This window comes from Periplaneta americana, chromosome 2, assembly GCF_040183065.1.
Source record: "Periplaneta americana isolate PAMFEO1 chromosome 2, P.americana_PAMFEO1_priV1, whole genome shotgun sequence".
In the NCBI taxonomy this organism is placed as follows: Eukaryota; Metazoa; Arthropoda; class Insecta; order Blattodea; family Blattidae; genus Periplaneta; species Periplaneta americana.
The window spans coordinates 36,743,752-36,758,755 of record NC_091118.1 but is presented as its reverse complement, the minus strand read 5'-3'; positions in this window follow the sequence as shown (position 1 = coordinate 36,758,755).

Here is a 15,004-nt window from a genome sequence, read left to right as displayed (position 1 = left end):
CTACGGAAAAAAATGCCCATACAACATAGGGTCAAAACTTGATAGTTTTCCCAGAAAAAAAAATTCTTATTTTATTTGCGTTATACTGCTATATCGTTAGTAAAATTACGAAAACAATTACATCAGTAGATATATCTATCAAAAACTTAATATTAGTTTAAATAAATATTTGTGTGTTCTATTACGTTTTCGTGAAACTAAATAAAAAAAATGCATGCTAAGGGTGAGAGACATGGAACGTTCAACAGGCAGTACTCTGCACAGACGTATGAATCAGCTGAGTTCAAGCTCCCTGTCCAATAGCTCTACTGCCGAGTGGATGGAGTACAGTACAGGGTATTCGACAATGTCATTCACAGTTTAGGAATAGCATATGTTATTAATTTATGGAGAAAATCGTCGTAATTCAAGTGAGGCAAGAAGGATGTACCAGCAAATAGGGATTATAAAGAATGGACACTGAGCGAATTTCCCTGTGTTTTGTTTCTCTTGCGTCAGCGTATAGTTCCACTTTCAAGCGCTAGAGGTTAGTGTAATCGAGCATACGCTAAGATAATAATTGAGAATAGAGTTGAGACACAGGATCCAAACATCGCCTTCCTTATTGCATAATCCAGTAACGCTTTGCTTCAAATAAATTCAAGTTAACAGCTTTTCCTTATTTCTCAGTGACAAACTAGTTGTAATAATAATATTTTATATTTCAAATATCATAAATTATATTATAAAATAATATAATACATTATAAAATTAAGTATGGAATTCGTTTAATATTTGTATATAATATTTGGGGCTAAGAGGGATGAAGTTACAGGAGAATGGAGAAAGTTACACAACGCAGAACTGCACGCATTGTATTCTTTACCTGACATAATTAGGAACATTAAATCCAGACGTTTGAGATGGTCAGGGCATGTAGCACGTATGGGCGAATCCAGAAATGCATATAGAGTGTTAGTTGGGAGACCGGAGGGAAACAGACCTTTAGGGAGGCCAAGACGTAGATGGGAGGATAATATTAAAATGGATTTGAGGGAGGTGGGATATGATAGAGACTGGATTAATCTTGCACAGGATAGGGACCGATGGCGGGCTTATGTGAGGGCGGCAATGAACCTTCGGGTTCCTTAAAAGCCATTTGTAAGTAAGTAAGTATATAATATAATATAGGTACATGGTTTTACTTCTCGTAAGAGTTTTGTTTTTCCATTTTCAGCGCTATCAAATCATTACATATTTTAATTGTTGTTGGGGTCAACGTCTCAACTCTCATTATAAAGGAACTCTAGAGTCTAGACATTACAGTTAATGACGGATTTATTATTTTATGGATCCAATTTATTTTATTTGAGTACATAATGTACCTAGATGTATTAATTATATGTGTTATATTTCCACTGTGTCGACTGCTAGCTGGTGTGATGTCAGCGCCAACTATAGGGAGAAAGCAGAATCTCACGCTTTAGCTGGCTTGAAGGTCATTGAAATCAGTCCGGCTACATCAAAGGTACCGACGCGAAGTGTCCATTCTTTATAATCCCTATTCGCTGGATGTACCGTCAACGTTTTCCTCAAAGAAGGTTACCTAATCGGCGAACTTTTGTAGCAGTTTCTCAACGTTTATTAGAAACTAGAAGTCTCTTACCCCGTTTCGAAAATCACACAACCAGAAATTTGTTAAAAAATGATACTGCTTTACGGAAGCGGGAGAGATTAAAATATTGCATTAGAAAAAAAAAAGTTCGTGTGATTTTGTGCAGGAAATCATTATTGTTTATTTTTTAGACGTACAATTAAAAATGGAGCAATACTGTTACATAAAATGTAAATTTACCATAATGTTCTTTTAATGAGATTGGAAGTTTGTATTTGCTGCTCATTCTATGTAAACAACAGTATTGTAATGATCTTCTCCTGCATTAGAACAGAGTATCTGTTTTGTACCGGTATGTCTGTACCCGCTTGTACTGTGTACTTCTAAATCCCCTCCTCCCCGCTTGAGCCTTACTGTATCCTTCTAACACCCCTTCACCCCGTCCAGCAACGTTGCCAAACGCCTAATATTGTAAAATGTAATAATTACTTAAATATTGCAATTAGAAAATAATTGTGAGGACAATTTTTCTTCCTTATGACATGAATTCGTTCCCGGCCCAGGTCGACGGCAGTTAAGTGTGTTTAAACACGACAGGCTCATGTCAGTAGATTCAATGGCATGTAAAAGAACTCCTGCTGGACAAAATTCCGGCACACCGGTGACGCTGATATAACCTCTGCTGTTGCGAGCGTCGTTATATAAACCATAATTTAAATTGTAAAATTTCAGTTAAAATAATGGCACTTACACTCCTTACCAAAGAGAGCAGATGGGGTACGTTATCAGTGGACACAAGTTTACTATACCGAGAGCTTTGATTACGTCACGAGGTTACCTATGCATTCCCTGGCGTAGCCTATATGAATTTCATGTTTTCTCCACATTATACTTTATTGGTCCTTCTACACTATTTCCTGTATTCACTTTTTTCCTATCGCAGTCCTAATTAGTTCTAGTTGTGTTTACAATAAGTGCAAATCATTTGTTTGCCTTTACATTACAACATAGTTTACGATATGCCAAAAGAAAAGAAGACTCGGCATGTACAATTGCAGCAATTTGTTGAGGAGTTCGGATCGCAGCACTTTCCTACAGATGGTGAAAAACTTACATGCATGGTATGTAGGGTCGATCTACTGGGGAACAAGAGACACCATGTACAAAAACACTACAATTCTAAAAGACACAAGGAATGCTTTAAGTTGTTGAATTCGAAAAAAGTCGAAGCTATTCCCACGAGTTCATATGTGGAATGTGATTTTTACCAAGACTTGTGCCACATGCTCATTAGGACAAATATTCCATTTAAAAAATTGGAACACCAATGTGTCAGATCATTTTTGCAAAAATATACAGGTAGAACACTACCCCAACAATTTACTCTGCGTACGGGTTATTTAGCGAAATGTTATGAAGACGTCTTACGTGAAATTAGAGAAACCTTAAAAGATGAAAAATTGTGGATATCTATAGACGAAATGACAAATATTGCAAACAGATCTGTTGCTAATGTTATTGTTGGGGCACTTCAAACTGAAGGTGTGGGCAAAAAGTTTCTATTGACATTCGAAGAGCTAGAGAAAGTAAATCATGCTACCATTGCAGCTCTGTTTGAAAAATCAATGCGGTTATTGTGGTCAGAAGAAATGAAAGCAGAAAATCTTAATGAAGTACAGGGTGTCCACCATGAACCTGACACATTTGAAATTGCTGTATAATTCATACTGCTTGGGGTAAAAAGAAAAGAATGCATGCAATATCAAGAGTAACTCACCAAGTTTTATTTAAAAAATCAGTACACCTCAACATGAGATCCTCTCGTTGCACGAAGAACATCTAGCCTGAATTCAATTCCCTGCCAGGTCTTCTGAAGCATTTCGGGCGTAACGGAATTGACGACATCTCTTATGCGGCCGCGTAGCTGTCGAAGATCACGAATTTTGTGGCCTATATACACTTTGTTCTTGACATATCCCCACAAGAAAAAGTCTAGAGGGGTAATATCCGGTGATCGAGGTGGCCATCTTGTCGGTCCATCACGCCCAATCCAGCGACCGGGAAATTGTGTGTCGAGAAATTCTCGAACGATCAGGCTCCAATGTGGTGGGGCGCCGTCCTGTTGAAAGATGACGTTCGGCTGCAAATGCATTAACTGAGGCACAACAAATTGATCCAACATGTCGAGGTAGGTATTGCGCGTAACTGTTTGTTCTGCAAAGAAAAAGGGGCCGATGATCAAATTGTGCATCAATCTGCACCACACATTTAATTTCGGGCTGTCACGAATGTGTTCCACAATGCAGCGTGGGTTTTCTGACCCTCAAATACGCGCATTATGTGTGTTGACTTTGCCCGATAAATGAAAAGTGGCCTCATCAGAAAAAGCAACGCGAGTTAAAAATGTTGGGTCTTCATCAATGTGCTGTAACCAGTGGCGGCGGCTGGGTATTCGCACGATCGCAAGTGCACACCCTAAGAAACTTAGTTTTAAAAATACGTTGCTTGAGTGTTCATTCATCTGTCAAATTTCGAGCATGTGAACCAAGAAACAATTTTAAACGAATTTAAATCTGCCGCCGTTTACTCTTGCCTCTGCCGCATCGCGCTGGTGTAACAGGCTTCAAGAGACAACTCCTGGTTTTGCTACAGAATGAGGGGAAGGTGCGGCGAGGAGTGAGAAGGGAGGATTGTGTTTCTTTATACGTGGAGAGGAGATCGCCAAGAGGAATGCGAATGCGCGTACGCAGCCGACTCGGCCCAATTGCTCTCTCGCGCTCTCTCGTCTCTCCTTTTCAAACATACGGTATGGCCAAATCAACAACTTTCTTTCTTGGCGAACATCATGATATTTCATCTTTATAAAATTGCTGTAATCCTTATGTTGATAGTTTAAATAATGTATGTTTGTAATTTAGCAACTCGATGTCACGTAGTAGATGATTAAACATAAACTTTTCATTTAAATACCGGACTGTTAAAAAAAAAAGTTTAGAAACTCTCTGCAGACAGAAGTTTGCGATACTGTAGATCGACTCCGGTTTCTCAATCGTTTCAATTTCAAAGAGTTCGCACTTTGCAGCCAGGAGCCAGCACCATGCTGTGATATAAGTGTGAATCTTCAGTCTTGCTTTATTGTCACTGTGTAAAAATATTGCAAAAATGAACCGCGTTCGAGACCTGAAAGTAGTGAATTTCTTTAATCTCACGATTGAAGAAAAGCTTAGAATAAAGGAGAGAGGTAGGCCTGTTCCAGATATTAAACTAATTCAAACAACGAAGTGCAAAGGAAAAGAAGTTAAAAGAACATTCAATTGTAATGTCTACTCGACTTATGAGTGGATATGTGGTTGTGACGAAACTAATTTTCTCTATTGCTTCCCATGTTTACTTTTTGCGCGAGGCCAGGATGTAAGCGGTACGTGGACGAAAGTTGGTTTCGGAAATATTAGTCACTTAAAACAAAAAGCTTCTAAGCATGAAAATTCCAGATGTCACTTGAATGCAGAATTGGACTTAAAAATGCTCGGTAGAAGTAACATTGCACAACAATTGGACACTGCGTTCAGAAGAAATACTGAGCAGAAAAATATGCAAATTAGTAGAAATAGGTATGTGCTATAATAAACTGTATAAAGTTTTGTGGTGCATTTGAGTTAGCTCTACGTGGCCACGACGAAAGGGACAGTTCCGCAAATCCGGGAATTTTTCGCGGATTAATAAGTAAAGCGATCGGTTTGGAAGTAAATCCCGAAAAGACGAAGTATATGATTATGTCTCGTGACCAGAATATTGTACGAAATGGAAATATAAAAATTGGAGATTTATCCTTCGAAGAGGTGGAAAAATTCAAATACCTTGGAGCAACAGTAACAAATATAAATGACACTCGGGAGGAAATTAAATGCAGAATAAATATGGGAAATGCGTGTTATTATTCGGTTGAGAAGCTCTTATCATCCAGTCTGCTGTCCAAAAATCTGAAAGTTAGAATTTATAAAACAGTTATATTACCGGTTCTTCTGTATGGTTGTGAAACTTGGACTCTCACTCTGAGAGAGGAACATAAGTTAAGGGTATTTGAGAATAAGATGCTTAGGAAAATATTTGGGGCTAAGCGGGATGAAGTTACAGGAGAATGGAGAAAGTTACACAACACAGAACTGCACGCGTTGTATTCTTCACCTAACATAATTAGGAACTTAAAATCCAGACGTTTGAGATGGGCAGGGCATGTAGCACGTATGGGCGAATCCAGAAATGCATATAGAGTGCTAGTTGGGAGACCGGAGGGAAAAAGACCTTTAGGGAGGCCGAGACGTAGATGGGAAGATAATATTAAAATGGATTTGAGGGAGGTGGGGTGTGATGATAGAGACTGGATTAATCTTGCACAGGATAGGGACCGATGGCGGGCTTATGTGAGGGCGGCAATGAACCTTCGGGTTCCTTAAAAGCCATTTGTAAGTAAGTAAGTAAGTAATAAACTTTACAGCTGAGTTGGATTCCGCACTTAAAGAGCACATGAAAGAAGCAACTGTGTTTAAGGGCACTTCAAAATACATACAAAATGACCTGTTACAGTGCATGTTGGAGGTGTACCATGAGAAGGTGAAGGAAGAAATAGGAAAAGCAGACTATGTATCAGTCATAGCAGATGAAACTACGGGCGTATCATCCCTAACACAAACGGTGATAGTGTTGCGTTATCTTTCATCCAATGGGAAGCCTGTGGAACGATTTTGATCTTTTGTGAACCCAAATAATTGTAATGCGGTGTCTGTCAGACTGTGTTAAAGATGTTTTGTCGCAAGTAATCCATGACAAAAACAAGCTAATTTCACAAAGCTATGACGGAGCTAGCGTTATGAGCGGCGGAAATGCTGGTGTTCACGTTTTAATCAGGCAGGACTATCCTTACGCGCATTACGTCCACTGCTATGCTCATAAACTGAATTTAATTATGGCGCAAGCCACTAGTCAAAATACTCAAGTGAGGATCTTTTTTTCTGATATTAATGAAATTCCAGCTTTTTTTTCCAACTCACCACAACGTGTACGATTACTTGATGACATCGTAAGCAAGAGATTTCCTGGTATTTCAAACATAAGGTGGAACTTCAAATCAAGATTGGTCTAAACTGTATATGAGCATAGGGAATCTCTGATAAACTGTCTTGAAGAAATACAAGAACAAAGCAAGCAAATGAGTACAATTACTCAAGCAAGAGGGCTTCTTCTTCGAATCCAGCAGCCATTCTTTCTCTTTTGGTTGAAAGTGTTTCATCTGATAATGCCTCATGTGGATATTCTGTATAACCAACTGCAGAAAAGGCAAATAGACTCTGTTTCAGCGAATAAAGCAGTCACAAATTTTCAGCACAACATCCAACAGGTCAGAGATAGCATTGGTACGATCAACGAAAATCCACCATCAGAAAAGAAACGGAAAGTGGAAACGTCCGATACGAGGAAAGTTGCTGCGAAAAAAATACTGTATGTGACACTATCATTACTCAAGCTGTAGATCGGTTTAAATTTACCGGGCATCTCACGGCATCTAAGCTTTTCGTTACAGAGAAATTCAACAAATACAACAAGGAGTTTCCAGAAATGTTGTTAAACGAAATCCACAAAGCCTATCCATTCATTAATGTACCTAGACTCCGAACAGAGTTAGAAATCATTTACATGCGTCAAGACTTTAGTAACACCTCCAGTGCAAGTGTTTTATTGAAATTTATTATTGAAAACAATTTGGAGCGTACATTCAGCGAAAGTGTGAAACTTTTGAAGGTTCAAGTGACAATACCTATGACTACCAGTGAAGCGGAAAGATGTTTCTCGACATTAAAACGTGTGAAAACATTTCTACGTAGCACCATGGGGGAAGACAGACTAACAGCTTTGGCAATGTTGTCCATTGAAAAGCAAGTGATTAGTGACATGTGTGACTTCAACGAGAGGGTAATCGACAGATTCGCTCAGAGAAAGGAGAGAAGAATGGATTTTCTACCCCGCCATACTAATATAAACGTAGTTAATATTAATTACATTTAAGTACCAAAGTTTATGTTTGTTTTAGGCCTATTACTTGTTTCCTAACTGCACACCCATTGACAAATGTCACCAGCCGCCACTGGCTGTAACATGTCGATTGCAAATGCCTGCCTCTTATTACCGTCATCTGGTTTCAGTTCATGAACCAACTGCAATTTGTATGCATGAAACCCAAGAGAGCGATGCAGTATCTTATGTACCGTGGACTTCGGCATCTGCAGTTCTCGTCCCGCTTGTCGAACTGACTTGCGTGGACTTCGTTCATACGCCTGTCTCACTGCTGTTACACGCTCCTCTGATACGCGCACATTGCCGCCACCAGGCAATTTCACCACACTTCCCGTTGCCAAAAGTGCTGTTTCCATGTCTTAATGGTGTTCCGTGATGGTGGGTCCTTCTGGAACACGCGCCGAAAGTTGCGTTGCACTTGAATCACCGAATTTGTTTCAGCATACCACCAGATCGCTTGTGCTCGCTCTTGCGCTGTCGCCATTTTGACTTACGCTACGGCAGCGCCAGGTTATACAACCTCTCGCGCGGGTTTTTAAAAATAGCCAACGAAATTTCTACAGTTTCTCTACATATTGAAATGCATGTTACCAACTTCTTTCCATTCATTGATTTTTGGCAGCCAAATGAAATGTGTCAGGTTCATGGTGGACACCAACGAGCACAGAATGCATAGAGTAGACATGAACAGCTTTGATGTGAAGCCGCTTTTGTGGACAGTCGCCATTATGATGCTACCAAAACATTGGGCTCCCGGTAGCACATGGGCAGTTGATTGTGATATTGTATCGTTGTTTTAATTAATAAATGAACTAATTTCAATATACCTACATGTGCTGCGTATGGTTGCACTAACAGGCTTTCAAAAAAAATTCCTGGAATAACTTTTCACAGGTAAATATGCATGTGTGAAATGTACTTATTACCGGTAGATAATGAATGATTTAGCCTAGGTTAGTCGGTTAGATTCGTATTGTTCACGTATTAGTTTGATTAAGAGAAAGGATTAGTGTATTGATATTATTGTAATTAATTTTTATAATCACTAAATCAGACTTACGCTTTGTAGACTTACCATTTACGAGCGAAGCTAACCTAACAACCCAAGTTGGAAGTTTGTGTCGCGTGCTATAGAAAATGGGTGTACCGAGGTTTCTCTTCAACCGAATGCACGTATTCGTTTGATCAAAAAGAAATAGTGTATTAATATTATCGTAATTAATTTTTATAATCACGAAATCAGACATGCTTTGCAGACTTAGCATTTACGAGCGAAGCTAACCTAACAACCCATGTTGGAAGTTTGTGTCGCGTGCTATATAAAATGGGTGTACCGAGGTTTCTCTTCAACCGAATGCACGTATTCGTTTGATGAAGAAAAAGAAATAGTGTATTAATATTATTGTAATTAATTTTTATAATCACGAAATCAGACTTATGCTTTGCAGACTGAGTAGCTTCATTAACTCGGTCGTGATCTAATTTGACCCACTTGGTAATAAAACTTCACTTTTGTTCGCCATTATAATGTAATTATACTATAAACGAAGAGCCTATCAAATATTATATGGTTAAGAGCATAAGAGCATTCCACTTTTTCTCTAAACAAAAATCGGGACATCTATACGAAATACTGGCAAAAGGAAGAGAATGATAATTTGCGTTAAGAAGCAAGTTGCATGATTAAATTGAAGCAAATGGATGAACCTATAAAAGTAATTATTATAGGCTAGCATTTTTATTGGACTGTTATCTTCCTTTTTTATCATTATTGTTTTTTTAACCTTCCAGAGTACCTATTAAATACCATACTGCAATTTGTACAGTTGTCAATTTAAATAAGTATATATGTGATTTATCGATGACAGTTTTGCAATTTTTGCTAAAAATACGTGCCTAGCGATTCTGTATTACGAAACAAACAAGAAAGTGTGAGCTCTCCAGGAAATTAGGGACATATGGAATCCCTATTATCATAAGATCTCCTATAACGTAATAGCTATTTTGCAATGTTTTGGTAGCAACAAGATGGCGGCAGGTCCATCAAACCGGCTTCACTCCGTCCAGTGGTATTAAGATGCTAGTGTCTACTCTATGTATTCTGTGCTCGTTGGTGGACACATTGTATATTGTCGTGCACTGTAACAAATGCAGTCATGAAGAAGAGCAAAGTAGTACAAAGTAAAATACTATGTTTTCTATGTTGTTGTATTTATATACAATATATTGTTCTTTTGTAGCTACATTAATATCGTGTAACACAGAGCTATGTATGTTGTAATTAAATGTACAATATAAGCAATAGATTATTTAATATTATAAAGTGAAATTACTGAATAGTTAAGAAAATTTGCTGCAGGAACTGTACTCTAGTCGTTGTTATTGTAGACGATGACATTCACCTCCTCCCTTCCTTGCTCCCTAATACATTACGATATAGTACGTGTAGCAGTTAACTCAACGGTTTACGTACACCAAATGCTCTCTCTGCTCCTTACACTCTGACTGAAAATATAAAGTGAAACGAGTTCATTTAATCGAAAGATCGTGAAGTACGAGTGCAAGAATAAGATGTGTCAAAAGTGATACTATATCAAACATTTCAACCGTGCTATAAAACTAACTTCAGTACGTATCCTATTATTATGACGTAATAGGCGACACAAATATCCCAACATGGTCTCACGCTTGCGATCCGCCGTAACACTACGAACTAATCAACTTTAATATTTCGACAACACCGTAGAGGGCAGCATATGTATTATATGCTACCATGCTACATTATTATTTTACAACGAACAGATACGTAGCATTATATCACAGTCCAGTATACTATATACAGTCACGAAGCTTGAGTTGTGAAGGTGCTAAGAACAATAGACTGTGCAGTTACTATTTCGCATTGTCTGTAATGAGGCGATAGTAGCGATCCTAGTGATTAGCAACTATCTATGGTTGCATATTTACTACGTATTGAGCTTCGTGACTGTATATACTAGACTGTGATTATATCAAGAGGGCTACTCTAGCCCTCTTGCATTATATTCATCCATGTACTAGTGAATACAAAACCTCACACTTTAGATCTGAATTATGACAATAATAGTAACTCAATTATAGAATTTCGGAACATAAAATCATTATTATAAATAAAATGACATTTTAACAGAGCAGTATTAATAGACTCAGATACAAATAACTGTAAAAAATATACTCCCATAATGTAAGCTAATAATGTAATGGAAGCATCGGTGTGTGTGTGTGTGTGTGTAGCCTATATACAGTATGTTACGATTCTGTTCTTCAGTTGTTGGTGATATGGGTTAGGGGTGACACGTAGACGATATTTTCACGTAGTCCCACACAAAGAAATCCCATGGGGTTAGGTAAGGAGATCGAAGTGGCTATCGGTGTAGGATGCGATTATGGATACCGATGCGTCCAATTCAGCGATGTGTGAGAGCTATATTAAGAACTTTACGGACCTCCTGGTTAAAATGTGATGGAATGCAGTTTTGGAGGAAAATTGAATAATCTGAATCGTCTAGCTGTGAGAATAAATCGTCAGTGGCGGCGGTAGGATTTGCGAGGCCCTAGGCAAACCTGTATTCAAGGCCCCTATCAATATAGATCTAATAATAATAATAATAATAATAATAATAATAATAATAATAATAATAATAATAATAATAATAATAACAGAAGTAGTACAGTGGCGAGGCGTGAGACCAAGAGTAGGGGAAGCTCGTCTATAGAAGGGTCTTTTCCAACTTTTGCCATAGATTATATAAATTTAATTGCTTTCTGAATTATGTTAACATTTTTATAAAACCTGAAAATCCTTACCTTAATTTTTTGAAGTTGAGTTCAATCCTCCGACTTTTGTTGGCGAAGATATCTATGACGTCATCATTAAATGTCGGTATTCTCCGTAGTTTTGCAAGCAAAGCCTTCTCAATGCTAAGAAGAGCAAGTGACAACAATCTATCTTGACCTTGAGAGTTTCGAAGATATGTCTTTATGCGCTTCAGCGTTGGAAAAGATCTTTCAGCAGAAGCGCTAGATGCTGGGATGGTTATAATGAGTTGGGCAAGCCTGTATAATTCTGGGAGTACGTCCGTAAGATCAGAATTTATTAAGTACCGATACAATTCAACGATACTCTCTTTGTGCATATGTGGTTCTTTATACGGTACAGATAGCTCACTTCTCAATTTAGGGAAGTCAAAGAAGTTACCATAACTCTCTTTTAGATTTGAAAGTTCATCTTCCGGAAACTTTTTTAAAAAATTGTGAAAATTTCTGACATCTAAAAGAGGGAGGAACTTTAGCTTGGAAATGTCACTGAATCTGTGGTTAATGTTAGCATTCATAACATCAATTATTTCGAAAAATAATCTTCTATATGAAGATTTCCTATCATCGCCTGAAACATTTTCTAGTCTAGCTCTCTTTGTGCGGTTTGTGGACAGCAAGTCGCTTTCTAACTGAGAGGTGACGATTTCAGTTTTACACCATATAGAGCCGAAATCTTCTCTGAGCCGTGTGAGATGAGCAGTGAAGTTATCAATGCTCTTTATGCAGAAACTAATATCAAGAATTTTTTTTTGAAGAACTTGAAAGAGTGCATCAGAGTGGGGGAAAATTGAAGCGAATACTACAAGAAGGAAGTTGAAATCAAAGTCTTGCAATTCTGAAAGCAGGCCTGCAGCTAAAATAATCGTATCAGAATCCCATTTGTCGGAATTTTCATTTATGGACATAAATAAATCGCGTAATTCAATTTTGTATTCATACACAGTTTCTAGGAGCCTGCTGTTATAGTTCCATCTTGTGGGAGCTAAACTGGGAAATCGTTTTCTTATTTCAGTATCTAGTGCTTCTGTCCTCTTTGTAGATTTGGAAAAGAATGTCCCGAAACCTGTGAGAGTGATGAAAAATATCTTACACTGTTTGATGTAACTAACAGCTTGTGATAGAACCAAGTTGAATCTATCGGCGTAGCAATGCACAAAAAATGCTTGGGGACATTTTTCGCGCACCCGAACTTGAAGCCCGCTGTGTTGTCCTGCCATAACGGCTGCTCCATCGTAAGTCTGAGCAACTAACTTTTTCTCACAATCAAAGTCCATCAAAGTATTGAAAACATGCTGAGATAGGGCATTCGCGGAACGGTCCTCACTTATGTTCCTAAAACCTAGAAATCTTTCCTCAATACTACCGTCAATGTTCACATACCGAATTACGGTCGACAGTTGTGATTTTGTACTGATATCTGTAGTTTCATCCAAGATAACAGCGACAAAGGGGGCTTGACTTACATCTTTCTTAATTTCTCGATACATGTATTCTGAAATGGATGATATGATGTCATTCTGAATATCACTTGACAATCCTGAAAAAACTGTTGAATTATTTAAATGAGCTTGTAGTTCGGGATCCATCTCTGCCCTTTCGTGTAATAATTCAACATAATTTCCCCTATTTATAGAGTTTGCTGACTCATCGTGGCCGCGAAAAGCTAGTTCTTGTTTCCCCAAGAAACACGCAACTTTAATAAAATTAGTAACTGATCTCCTGTTTTTTCTAACAGTTTCATTGTGGGCCTCAATAGACGAACGTAAGTGTTCATTCAAGCTACATTCTATTCGTACTTTTCCGAACTGTTTTAACTGGATTTGAGCTTGTATATGACTTTGAGAAAGTGTATGTCTTTTTTGAGCTTTATGAAAATTAGTCAGGTCATCGAAACCTGCTTTAGACCAAACATTTTTCTCATTGGAAAACAATAGACAGGGCCAGCAAAACAACTTTTGTAATTTACTACAACCACATAACCACGATGTTGAATCGTACATTTTCATATTAAAGTGGCGCATAAATACTTTACGTCCTTTTCGTTGAATTTCTAGCTTAAGATTACCCAAGGGCCACTTTGAATAATATTCACTTTATCTTGGTAACATAATGAACTGAAACTCTTCTGCTCAATAAGATGGTCAACTGAACAGCAGGGAGTGGAAGGCGAAGTGAGACGGGGAAGTGAGTTACTGTTACATGCTGGAAGCACGCGGCCGACATCTGAGCTTCCTGCCTCCATATCAAACAACACTATATTCACCAAAGCTCGGAACTTGGGGACTTGTGTCTTTGAACGTGGCTAAGCGACCGGACTTCAATGTCAACAAACTCCCGCTTCCAGCACAGAGGTACTGTCAGGTCTGCTATAAAAGTGGTTCCTGGCTGGAACAACATAATGATAATATTATGATAGGTTGAAACACGTAATTTTATAGCATATATATATAAATAAACATGCAAAATACATCAAATTTACAGTTCTACTCTGTATATTTTATTACAGTGTATGACTACATGCATTCGAAGATTTTCGAACCCATAAATTCTTCGTCTGTTAGTTAAACATGATTTGAAACGAAGGAAACTTATTTCCACGTCACATGAAGTGACGGGAGCAAACTTTAATTTTTTATTTTATTTATTTTAACTAGCTACCTAGTGAGTACAAATTGCATTTATAAAATAAAAATGTTTCTAGTCACTACCGTAAGAGCCAGGCTCGTGTACGGTGTGGTCTTAGTGAATAATATAACATAAAATTTACAAGGACAGTTTACTAAATACAGTAAGTAACTTAATTCAAACCAATAAATACAACACAAGAGCAAGAATAAAGAAGAAAGAGAAAACGAGAGAAAAATACACATTTAATATAAATTGACAATCCGACAGAAGCCAGTGATATTCAATAAAAACATGAATATAGTCGATAGAAATAAAAGGTAAAAAAAGTACATTTGTTACTATTATATATCATGTATAATTTTACAAATTTCTTTTTTAAAAGTTTCAATTTTAAAAAATTTCAAATTTGGAAAATGGTTTGAAATTTTATTATAAAGTCTTGGGCCTAAATAAAATACTGAATATTTTCACTGTCACTGTTTCCTGTTCGATTTTCAGCAGATCTCGTATCTGAGAAAGATAAGTATATCCTAAATTTTTCTCGCAAATAGTTTTCAATTAGTGTATCACTACTAGGGAAGGTCCCTCTACGACTTGATCCATGGCTATGGACAAATTTTCCATCAATTTAAAGGACTGCAATGTCTTTCAATGAATGCCCGTTTCCAGCTCTAGTTTATGTGTGGCACAATTTACAAAATATAAACTCTGCATCGGAAGAAAATAATGTATCTCCTCAGAATTCCTCCACGAAATTCTGTACCTAAAATTTAAGAAATGTATTTTCAAACTTCCATAACACCCATTCGAATAACACGTATTTTCCCATTCCTCAGACAGACCATTTACCTGTAA